The sequence below is a fragment of the Plecotus auritus genome (genome assembly GCF_963455305.1).
Source record: "Plecotus auritus genome assembly, chromosome: X".
NCBI lineage: Eukaryota > Metazoa > Chordata > Mammalia > Chiroptera > Vespertilionidae > Plecotus > Plecotus auritus.
Genome location: NC_137784.1, coordinates 128685309 through 128697620, shown reverse-complemented (window position 1 = coordinate 128697620; position 12312 = coordinate 128685309). Strand labels below are relative to the sequence as shown.

General features: G+C 52.7%; 1 protein-coding gene across 3 annotated transcripts in view; it reads right to left on the bottom strand.

The window, feature by feature from the left end:
* The window catches only part of MAMLD1 (mastermind like domain containing 1), a 116044-nt gene extending 105550 nt beyond the window's left edge, over positions 1-10494 (bottom strand). For all 3 annotated transcript variants that reach the window (XM_080652751.1, XM_080652750.1, XM_080652752.1), the window contains exon 1: positions 10220-10494. The gene's annotated coding sequence lies outside the window, so the exon portion shown is untranslated. The remainder of the gene's footprint in view (positions 1-10219) is intronic.
* Positions 10495-12312: the final 1818 nt, after the last annotated feature.

Sequence of the window (12312 nt, the reverse complement as noted above, 5' to 3'; positions counted from 1 at the left end):
CTCTGGCCAGATCCCCAGACAGGTCCACTATCCAGTTTTCCTAAGGAGCTGGCCGGACCTTTTCACTAATTTAGGGGAGATTCAAGGATCCATTTGTACCTTTTGATGCTAGGCGTGACACTACTGGGATGTGGAAAACTAATCCATTTGCCTTCTCAGATCCCACTTGTTAACTTCCATGACAGGCCAACATGGAGCCCCTTCCAGGGTAATAGGTCAGAAACACATATCCTGGCCCCACTCAGGAGTTGCTGAGGTTTGGGCAAGCAAGACCCCTACCCAGTCTTGACCTTTGGAACTGAATGGATTCCAGATACTCTGCATGCCTGAGGAGGTCCCGCCCACACTAGAGACTCTTTTAATGGTAGTTTGCCTAGGTATAACTTACAAAATGTCAAAAGAAGGAACAAAAGGACTTTTCATGTCAAAAGAGACCTGCTTTCCTTTGGTTAAATTTCTCAGGCCAGATAGGAAGGCAAAATGAAGAGTGACCAGTGACATCACAGAGAGAAATCCTAGAGGGAGCCAGAGTCTGATGTGCGCAAGACTATTGCACCAACGCTGGTTCATTTAAACACTGGTTCATTTGAATTTCCTCCCATGCCATTAAACTGGGTAGGGCTAGCATTCTCATATTTCCATCTGACAACTGAGGACACTGCAGCTTGGGTAGGTTCACGGACTTGCCTAAAATCCCACAGTTGGTTAATGTCCTGTGCTAAAGGCAAAGCTCATGTTCCTTCACCACATTATGGTGTTTCTATGCCCATGTAGTGACCAGGGATAACCACACAGTCTGGCACAGACTAAGGCACCATATTGAGGCATTCTTAATCTGCCTCAAAGAATCCCCAAGGGAACCATGAATGGGCTTTCAGAAGGGTCTACGAACCCTTGAAATTAGATGCAACGTTACATATACTTGTGTGGTATAAGAACACGACCCATAGCTTTTATTGAATTTTCAAATAGGTCCATGACCCGCAAAAGGCAAAGAGCCTCCCCTGCTTCAGAGAGACAGGTGTTTTTTTAAAAATTTTTTATTTAGGGCTCAGGAGATCAGCTCTCAGCTTCCCTGGGGTGAGCTCAGGAGAGCCTTGGCAGCCAGATGCTACTGGCCATTCTCCAATCTCATGAACAGAACCAGCTTTATACCAGGCATGGTACCACTTGGTGGGGTCCAAGAGAGCCTCCCTTGAATACCTCCTACCTGTGCCCTAAAGAGTTGATGCTCCCCAAGACATGTAACCCTTGCATCCCATAATTCAAGTTAGAGGTTCCAGATTCTCCTGAGGTAGCGAGCCACACTAAGGCACAGAGGATTGAGGATGGTGCTTTTCCAGGGAAGGGGGAGGGGCAGGTCTAGGATCCAGAAAGGGCAAGGTCGGGGGACTGAACCAGAACTTTTGCAAAGGGCCAACACAAAGGTATGACTGCAAAGGCCAGACAGCCTGTTCCCAACCATGTGGGGAACAAGGGCTTCTAGGACTTAGCCATTTCTATCAGAAAGGGTGTGCTGAGGATAAGAGAGATAACATCAGCTTGTAGTTCTCAAATCCCAAAGCAAAATGTGCTCTAAAAGGTAAAGTGCCTCTCCTTCCTGGGAGGAAATGAAGAGCAATTATGCTTCTCTGACACTGAGGTAGGGATGTGTGAGTGTAAAGTCTGGCTCTCCACAACTACCCAGACAAAGATATGAAGCCCCATGACTGGCTAAGCTGGTTGTCAACCTTATCCCACAAGTTTATGTCTATGGATTTTGAAATAGGAAGCAAATCATGCTGTGAAGGACTCCTGTCCAGACTCTGAGTAGCCAGACTTCCCAGCTACCCCAGAGTGGGGAGTGAGCTTTTGGCACCCTTATCCACTGCTGCTGTTTGGGGGAAGTGAAGATAAAAAAATATATATATGTAGGCCTGCCAAGGGACCATCCCTCCTGGGTGGGGGAACACAGAGAGGAGGGGGGAGAGAAGCCTGCTTGGAGAATCCCAGGCAGTCTAATTTTGCAATTTCATTGTAGCCATGCTCTGAAGTGGTTCTGTCTTGGGAGTAGGCCCTCGGGAGGCTACAATTTGATAATGGCCTCACCTTTGCTATGGTAGGAAACCTCACCACCTGCCCTGTTAGCAGGTAGGAAGGGCTCCAAGACAGCTTCACTATGCAAGTCACGCTCTGAATGCAACACACAGGACACGGGCCATGTGTCGGGAGCACTGGCTGCCAGGTGGGATTAGTGCAGCGACACTCCTCCGCATTGTCAGGGCTTGTTTTGAGGGTTGTGGCTGCGACTAACTCAAAAATGCTCTTCACCCCATCACTGGGGTATCACTAGAAACAACCAGATTGTTCATTTTAATTCAACTGTCAGCACAATTATTTTAACACCAAGTGTGTCAGATTTGACTCCACGTCCCCCAAATTAATTTTAGAGCAGCGAAATGAAATGGCATACTTCTTTGAGCTTTTGTTACAACATGTCCGTGCAGCAAACTGCGAAGAAAATGTAGTAATTAGAGGTTAACTTAATTCTTAACAGACAAGCAACTTAAAAACGCTGTGCCCTCCTCCCCAAACCTAGCATAATTCATGCCAGTCTTTCAGAATTAGACACACAAAACACGTGACGTTGGCAACTGCATCAAAACTACTGTCCCACTTAAAATTCCCAGGTCAGCGCTGGAACTACCCAAGGCAGATATTAACATAGATCTCTTTAAGAACAAAACCCAAACAATCTGCAACTGCCAAGGGAGCCCACCCAGCCCAGCCCTCCAAGGGGCTGGCAGCTCAACACTCCATCAGCAACATGAAAACAAAACAAGACACTCTTTTCTGTGGCATCCATGCCTGAGCCCCAGACTGATGCTTAACTTACAGCTTTCAATGATCTACAGCTAGTTCTAGACTTGGAGTTCTGATTATAATGCACCCCTCTGCTGTCCTAGCAATGCTAAGCACAGCACACACTGACACAGGGTGGCTTATGTTATACTAGTTAATAATGATGGTCCTCCTTTGTGGGTCCTATTCCTCTCACCACGTTTGCTTTTCCTCAGCATGAATACAATGTGGGCATTCAAGACCCAAGTACTTGACTGAGAGCTGGAACCCAAGGTTCTATCTATTTTGGGATCCCTCCACTGTGTCACCTCAGGGAAGTTGGGTCCCCTCTCTGGGCCTCACTTTCCTCTTTTGTAAAATCATAGGGCTTTACTCTTTCAGCTCCAAAAGTCTCCATCTTTCCACATCTGAGTTTTATATGTGAGTTGGGGCAACTATGTGCAGGACTGTGGTCAACTGGTTAACAGGACCCCCCAAAAGAAGGAAGACCTAGATCCTGCCCTCCCTTTCCCTTTTTGTGTCACTGAGCCCTCAAAGAAGCTGCGGGTATGGGTTTCAGGCTCAAACACTGTGCAAAATATAAACATATTATCCATGGGGCAAGGGTGGCACTCTGAACAACTGGACTTGACATCGCCCAAAGCATTTAGGGCAACTTGGTTTTGTCCTGCCTTTAGTGCCCTAAGGACCATAGTTCCCTCCCCAAAAGGAGCTGGGGCCACCAGGCCCTTCTGACCCAGTTGCCATTTAATAGTTCAGATCCTGTGGCTTCCAGTGGCCTCTTCTAGAATCAGCAGAATGTGTCCCGATGGCCAGGTGCTCCCACAGATGGAGGAAAGGTGCTCCCACAGATGGAGGAACCCTAGTGTCCAGGTGCTCCCACAGATGGAGGAAAGGGGGAAAACACAATGGCCAGTTGGCCAGGGCCCCTTCTAGCATGATGGAACCACAGTGGGCCCCATCCTCTTCCAGGCCTTGTGGAACAATTCTCATCCATAAGAAAACATCATTTCCCAAAAGCCCATTTAATGATTATTTACTGTATAGAGCAAGCAGCAGGGTACTCTGGAAGGGGAAGGAAAGGTAGCTGGATCCCTTCCCCTCCAGGAAATGGGGGGACCTTGAGGCTGCGCCATAAACTCTCCAGAAATGGGTGATGACTGCCCCAGGGCCAGAAGGCAACCAGAGCAGGACTGGGTTTCCATTGGTGACCTCCTCCTCCAGGGTCCAGAAGAGCCCATTATCATGTAGGCCAGGGAGGAGGGAGAAGTCTGAAGCTAGGGTTCCAGGAAGGTCTAGGGGAAACCTCTGGGCAAGGACAATTTTCACAGACTTTACAAAGGGCTTTTTCTTTATGCTGCTCTTGGACCTGTCTCTGGAAAGCTTTATTCCTGGAGCTTGGTACCCACAGCCAGTGAGGCTGAGGCCCTTTGCTATGCCTTACCAGGGATAGAAACATCAATGATGAGAATCATTGATCAGCTGCCTCTTGCACGCCCCCTACTGGGGATCGAGCCTGCAATGGGGGCATGTGCCCTTGACCAGAATCTAACTGGGGACCCTTCAGTCCATAGGCTGATGCTCTATCCACTGAGCAAAACTGGCTAGGGCAGGAGGTATCATTTTAGATTTTGACATAGCTGATTGTTTTGGAAATTATGAAGAGGTCAGATCTTAGGAGGGGACTTGAGGCATGAAGGGAATTAATTGGGGAGGCTCTGTGAAATGGAAGAAAAAATAAAGCAATGAGTTGTGGAAGGGAGGGAACTAAATTAATTTGTTTCCATCCCCTCCCTTGCAGAAAATGCTACTGGGGCTTCAGAAGCCCCTGGTTGGTCACTTGGGAGCAGAATCCCATAGGACTCTGCTGTTCTGCCTGCCTCTCCATGGGATCCCTGACTAACCGACTCTGGCTCTGTGGGCCCACTCTTCTTTTCTAAATGACAACAATGATGACAAAACTAGTAGTATTCCCTGAAATTAAACTCATCAGGTTCATGCAGATTTATAAAGTTTCCCTCTTCAAAGTTTGGAAGATGTTTAAGGACTCAATGTCTGAAAAATCAGACTGCTTCCAGCTGAGTTTCGCAAGGCTTCAATCCTGCCATACAGTTGACTGGTGCTGCCTAGGTTACCCCTCAGCGGCGTTGTGAGAGGTGTATGATGGGAATTGGTTTATTGTGCTGATCCATAGTAACCGACTCCTGTTCCTCCATCATTTATCTCCCATCCCAGCCACATCTGGGTTGGTCTATTCACACTCTCAGCATTCTATCTGCTCCAACAAACTCTCAGCCTTTTCTGCTTGGATAAGGAGATTTTTAGTTACATCCATTATATGTGTATCAACATTTATGGCAGCAAGATAATTGCCAAAGAGCTCAGAGGATAAAAGGTCCTTCTTCATAATGTCTACCCCTCCCCCTACCCGTTTAAAAAAATCAATATTATCAAGCAGGACAGTGGCAGATTCTTTCATGGCTGCTGTGTCCTCAAAGTTGAAAATGTGATTTTTTAAAAAAGAAAACACCCAGCTGGACTAGGAACAAAAGAAAGGGTTCAACATTGAATTCAGAGCCCATATTCCAGTGGGGTACGTGTGTGCAGAGGGGAAGGATTTTTGTCCTTGAAACCTTTGCTAAATAACTGCAAAACAGCAAATCTGTTCTATATTAGATGAGTCCTTCACAATCATGCCAATTTTAATTTAAATAGTTTAGATTGTGTTATCTGTAAACCAACCCAATGATAAGGAGGCCTGCCATCAATAGGCCCTGAGATCACTGGATTAGGGGGACTGGACAAGAAGCCCTTTGGGTTGCCTCTCAGACTCTCCCATCCATGATTCTAGATTAGAATTTCACACTGATGACACTTGTATATTGTTTTGCTTGGCCTTCTGCCAGTTTTTATACCACTCTCTTCTTGCTGCCCCTCAAAATTTCAGACCCATGCCCGGCTGGCGTGGCTCTGTGGTTGAGCATCAATCTATGAACCAGGAGGTCATGGTTCTATTCCCAGTCAGGGCATATGCTCAGGTTGCAGGCTCATCCCCAGTGTGGGGCATGCAGGAGGCAGCTGATGAACGATTCTCTCTCATCGTTGATGTTTCTATCTCTCGCTCCCTCACCCTTCCTCTCTGAAATAAATAAAAATATATTTTAAAAAAATCTCAGACCCATTTCTTTATAGCTAGCTGTTTTCCCCAATGGTGTTTCACTTTACCAGAAAAATGACTATTTCATTCATACATCACAGTGTGTTAAAGCTGGAAGAGACTCAGACTTCCAGGTTATGAAGGGAAGAAGGAGAAACAAGAGGGTAGGGTGGATTTTCCCAAAATCATTCTGCTAGTTAGTAGGGAGAGTGTTCTAGAACACAAGTGTCTCACTTCCTCTACTAATTATCTCTCCAATGCACCACTACAGAAAAAAAAAAAAATCAGAATCTTAAAAAAAAAGCTTTACTACATATAGGAAGCCCCTTTAAAGGAGAGTAGTCAAACCACTGTCTGAAAGAAACCACTTGTTTAAGATCAGTTTCTGCCCATTTCATAAGCCTAAGCAGTGTTTGAGTTTCCTAAGGGTGGTCTACTAAACAGGTGCACTTAAGCCATTAGGTGATCAGCTTAAAATATTTTTTAAATGGTATTAAACTTGGTGGCCAAGCTTGAAAAATTCCCTTTACCTAATGAATAGAAATGACAATTGTGAATTCCTTACCTTAAGATGCAGTGAATGTATAGCCCCCACTCCCACCCCAGCAATAAGCTATTTCCTGGTTGAATTTAAACATTCAGTGACATTCCTGATTCAACCCACATGTCTGTGTTACTGTCAGTGTCAGTAGCAGGAAAACAGGCAAAGTCACCCTTTGCTAATGATTTCCTAACATGGAATTCCTTGTATCTCCTCAAGCCTTCTTCTTCCAATGCCAAGCTGTTTTCCCGGCTCTCAAACACATTGCACTGAAGGAAAACTGAAAATGGTCACAGCCAGAAGAGGATGATTTTTAAGGAGATCTTACAAGGAAGAGCTGCAGCTCTCTGTGATATATTTAAGTGTGTGTGTGTGTGGGGGGGGGGGGTGGACTGCTAGTTTTTCTAAAGCCAGTAGGAACAAAACAGAAATATGTCCTCCCTGGAATCGGAGAATCTGTCAGCCTCTCTCTTTCCTTTTTCCTGTCTCCCTCTTCCCAAGTTCCACTTTGAGCAACATTCTTACATCAGTGTTGAAGAAAACACTCACACATGGGAGGCACACGTGGGGAGAGGACAAGGCAGCCCCCAGAGCAGGAGACAGGCATTGGAGAACCACCAAAGCACAAAGCAATATAGGAGCCCATCACATTTCTCCTCTAGAGAATATTCTATTTAATATGCAAACCGGTCATCAAGAGAAAAGAGGGCTGTTACTTTAAGGTGAAGAAGCTGATTAGCTGCTCTGGCTGGCAGCAAACAGCTGGTCTGTCCGGCAGGTTCAAGGCCATTTCAGCTTCTCTCTTATGGAGGCACCATATGTTCCATCTCGCACATCAGCAGCTTTATTTTTCCAATGATCTTGCTCCAGAAGGGAAGCAGAAAGGGGGAAGGAGAAGGTAGAGCTCGTGGTTTACCCCTTGAGCACTTTCTTGTGGTTTTAGATGCTGTTGGGATGTGTATATTGGAGGGGGTTGGGGGGAGTTAACGCTTCACCTCTATTCCAAAGAGCAGAGAACAAATGTTCGACTAACACTTAGGAATAATCTCCAGGGAGGGGAGGGGAGTGGTGTAGGGGAAAGATATGCGAAAAGGCACAAATAATATGTCGCCATGAGATTAAATAGGAAGAGGGGGCGGAGGCAATGGCGACAGATGACCCTGAGGAATCTGAATCTCACTAAGCTCTGAGACCTAACAGTCGAGTTTGGGCTCCGCCCACTTCTCCTTATTTGTCAGTGTTTCTTATTGTCAGTATCCCCTTTCGAACAAGTGAACAAACTTTGCTAGGAGAGAAGCGGGCCAGGCGCTTTGGGGAATGGGGACCGGGCAGGCCAACAGGCTGACAATAGGTTACTTCTCACATTATGTTTAACATTCCTCAGTGATAGTCAGAGGTCCTGCAAGTTTGTGAGGTAAAGCAGGTGTAAGGGATAGGGGCCGGCTAAATCCTGGACACCCCCAAGGGCCAAGCGCTGGGTCTGTGCAGAGGTGCATCTTCGTCCCCACTGCCTGCCTGGCTGCAAGAAATCGGAGGTGGCTGTTCTGATTCCCTCCCTGACTAAAAACAAAGGGGTCCCACGGAGCATTGGAACTTTGTGTGTCTGGCGGGTGTGGGGGTGGGGGGAAGGTGGCAGAAAGGCGAGGGAAGGAGTGATGCGTGTAGCCGCGTGGTGGCAAGAGCCTCAGAGTAGCTACAGTCTTTTCAACCATCGTCTTACTACGCCTGGCGGGACAGATGCCATGAGTGCCTGGGCGGCAAGGGATGAGAATTGAAAAGCGAAACCGAGGAGAAAGCGCCCCCTCTGCCCGCGCCCAGGGAGCGCAGTGGCGAGCCGCGTCTGCCCAGCCCGCGGAGCGCGCGCCCCCCCTGGCCTCTGCGCCTGTCTGCTAGCAGTCCGCCCGCCAGGCCAACCAGACCTCCGGGGCCCAGGTTGTCCACCGCCTGCAGGTTGTGCTCCCGTTGGACACCAGGAGCCGGGGGTCTCCCTACGTCTTCAGTCCGGGACTCCTGCTTAGGGTCTTCGAAACACAGCCCCCTCCCCCACTGCCTACAAATACCCTCCTGTCCCCAGCCACTGTAAGCCACTGGGAGGCAGCCGCCCCCGCCCTCTGCCTCTGCGTCCCTTTCCCTTCCCCTTCCCTCTCTCCAGCCTCCTGGGAAACAAAGGGGCTTTTTTAGAAAGCGGATGGTTGGCTGAAGCAGCGTCGGGGGGTGGGAGAGAGGGGGATATATATAAAGATAAGAAGAGGTGGTGTGGGGGGAAAAGTGCACTTCCTTAGGGAGCTCAGAGCGGCAGCGGTGGCTGGGAAGCCCCCTCGAGTGTGCGGCCGATCCCGTCCGACCCGTGGGCACCCAGGAGGCGGCCCGCGCCTGCCAAGGACTGAGCTGCACCGAGGCGGTACTGCCCGTTGGCTCACCAAAACCTGGGAACACGATCGCCCAGACATCGGGGCTGGGGCCCATGGGGGCAGTGCGATTCCCGCGGGGATCTTCCCCGGAGAACCAGGCCCTTTTCCCATTCAACACTTTCGAAATTCCTTCTGCTGCCAAACAACACCATCACGCAACCCCGGCAAGTGGGGTCCCTTCTTCCTACGTCCCCCAGCCATACTGTGCTCCTGCCTGCGCACAGACTCAAACCCACAATCTGGGTGCCCCATTTGGCTGTGCCCAGCTGCAGGAGCATGGTGGGGGGAGGAGCGAAACCCCTGCTTGAGGTGCATCTGTGTGTTCAGGTTCCGAAGACTTCAGGGCAGTTTTTTTTTTTTTTTTTGGCAGGCTAATCCTATTAGTGTCTGCTCAGTCCGCATTTAATCACGGATAAAAATCAGACGGTATGGCCAGCTTTCCAAGCGGCTTCGGACTCATTGCATCGGGATGGAGACTAGCCCAGCCAACTGGCGTAGAAAAGTATTTGGCGGCTCTCCTGGGGGCTTCCCTCCCGCCCTAGCAGGCGCCGGGCACCCAGCTCTGCCGCGGCTCCGGCTCCGAGGCCTGGGAGCTCAGAACTCAAGGGCGCCGTTAGCTCGGGCAGGAGCCCAGTCGGGGCTGCCTCGAGCCCTCTAGCTCTGCTCTGGGCTGCTCTCCAGGGGAGGATTTGGCAGGAGAGCTAGCGCGAGGCAGCGGGTTAGGCGCGCTCACACTCCACACTCCCTGTTGGCGGCAGCAAACTGGGTTGGGGTGGGGTGGAGGAATCCTGCGCCCTGCGCCCACTGCCGACCAGCCCAGGCTCAGGGCGCTGGCAGACTAAGGCAGCGTCGCCGGGGCATCAGGGTTACAAGCGGCCCAGAGAGCGCCGGGACAGAATGGGAGCCTCCCAGTCACCCAGCTCGGCCAGGGGAACCCGCGTGGCTCGCACCCCTCTGTCTTCCCTCCCTGGTACTTGGCTGCCCCCGCCGGATTCCGGACGCCCGGTGGGCGCGGGGGAGCAGGAAGAGGCCTCAGTCCAGGGCTATGTGAGCTGAGCTCAGCCCTGCCCGGCTTATCTGAGAGGGGGGCGGCAGCGCGGTGCACCAGGTGGGTCGTGCGCTTGGAGCAAACTTTGGGGTCCCCCGGTTCTCAGCATCCCTGGGTCCCGGCTCCTCCAAGAGGGGATCACAAGTGGAGCTACCAGTGTACCTCGAAGCCCCCCTCCTCCCCGCCAGCAGTCGGACTTCCCGGGCCCGCCTCAGCCTTACCGTGCTGCAGAGCTCCCGCGGCGGCAGCGGCGGCGGCAGGCAGCGGCGGTGGCGGGGGCAGTGCCCCAGGGGCGAGCGTCCGCTAGCGCGGGCAGCCTGGCCTCGGAAGCCCGCTGAGTGGCCCGGCCCGGTTGCAGATCACCACCTGGCTAGCGGCCGGTGCCCCTAAGCCCGCCCGCCGCCGGCCGCTTCAGCTTGTGGCCAAGTTCATTCCGGCGGCGCTGCAGTGGCGGCCTCAATCTGCTCCATTCCCACCGCCCGGCTCCGCGCCGTGCGCCCGGAAGGTGGAGTTTCGGGGGTTTAAGTTACTGATAGGCATTTCTCACTGCTGTGTCACTCGGGGAGGAGGAGACACGCACGCCGCACACTCACACACCCTCACACACGCGGCGACAAGCGGCTTTGGCCTTAAAGGGGAAGCCGTGCTGCCCCGCCCGCGACCCCTCTGGCTCTGAGCCCCTAAACTCTGAGTTTTTAGGCCCGGATGGGGCCCGGGCAGCAGAAGCGCGGCGGACGCCCAAAGGGCCTCCCGGGTCCTTCTGTCACTTTTTAAAAGGGAAAGCGGCTGGGCTGCAGGCTGGCTTCGCTGCAGTCACCTTATTTCTCCAGTCCACCTGGAGCCATGGCAGCTGAGAAGAGACGGGAGGGGAGGAAGGGGCACCAGGGCACTTACCCTGGAAGCTCCAAACGTTGAGGGAGGCGGTAGGTGCCCTTGGTAGCAGGTGGACTGCCTAGACGGTGCGCTGATGGGAAGAGATGACAACAGAGTGACCTGGCGCCCCCGGGCACGAGAGGATGGGGCTTGCCAGAGGGCCACAGGCGGAGCCCCGCGCACTTGAGAAACCCTCAGGCGGCAGGTAGTCTTCCTGAGAGTAGGCTGAGGGATCTCCTGAGCGGTGCGCGCCCCTGACAGACCGAGGGCAAGCCGGGAGCGCGGGAGATCCAGCACTCATCAGCGACAGGGTGAGAGTGCCCGCGAGTGACGGGGACCGAGAGAGGCAGACCAACAGAGACCGAGGGGAAATGACGGAAATAGGGTGGAAGAGAGACACGGAGGGAGGGGGAGAGGGAGATGGCAGACCCCTGGAGGACTCCGGAGCATCGCAGGGACAGGAGTCTGGTTGTAAAGTAGCTTATTGAATTCCCCCACCTCGTCCCATTCTCAGTTGAAACTGACTCCAAGAGCTAGCTAACCGGAGGGTGCTCACCTTCAATTGGGGGTGCTCAGTGGGTAGCGCCTATCCCACTGCCCACGTTTTCGCTGGCTGGCTTCCGCTGGACAGCCCAGTCGACCTGCTGTGACAGCAGTAGGGACCGAGGCTCTCCGGTGGCAGCTACTGAACTGCACCCACCCCCTGCTCGCCTAGCTCCCCTTCCCCCTACTCCGCTAGCTCCCCCTCCCCGCCTTTTCTCCACCCCCTCCTCCTACGCCCGCCACGCCCACCCCTCCCTAGACCCCGCCACCTTAGCCAGGACTCTGTCGGTGTCCCCCTCCCCCCTCCCCGGGGTGTGCTCACCCGGTAGCCCCAGCGCGCCAGCCAGTCTCCCTCCCTCCTGGCTTGAGGGGGCGAAGCCCCTGCTCTAGCTGAGCTACAAGGGCCCTCTCTCCGCACGAGGTAATCCCGGGTGGACACCTGCCTGCAGCTTCTGGGGGAACGTGGTTTCCCTGTGAACTGCCCGGCAGGCCGGAGCGCTCCGCCCTCTGTCCTGCAGGCTCCAGGGCCCACGGCTCCCATCCCCCACCCTGTGGATGGCCTATGCCCTTTCTCCGGGGTCCTCGCCCCGGCTGTGTTTCCTAACCTGGACTTCCCTGAGTTCTGCGGACGCCTTGTCCTGTCCGACAGCAGCAGTGCTCCATGGGCGAAGCCCCAGAGCACTCTCAGGGCTCCTGCCAGCACCTCTGAGTAGCAACCTGTCACCATCACATCTGGTTGCACTTGGTGGAACCGCAGGCCGAGAATAAAGGGGTGTACCCGCCGTCCATTCGGCCCCTCCTTCTCTCCAGATCCGACCCCGGGCTCCGGGCCCACTGAGAACTCAGGGCACCCTGAGAACCTAGCAAGATCCAGCCCTGGGCTGAGTAGGTGCCACCG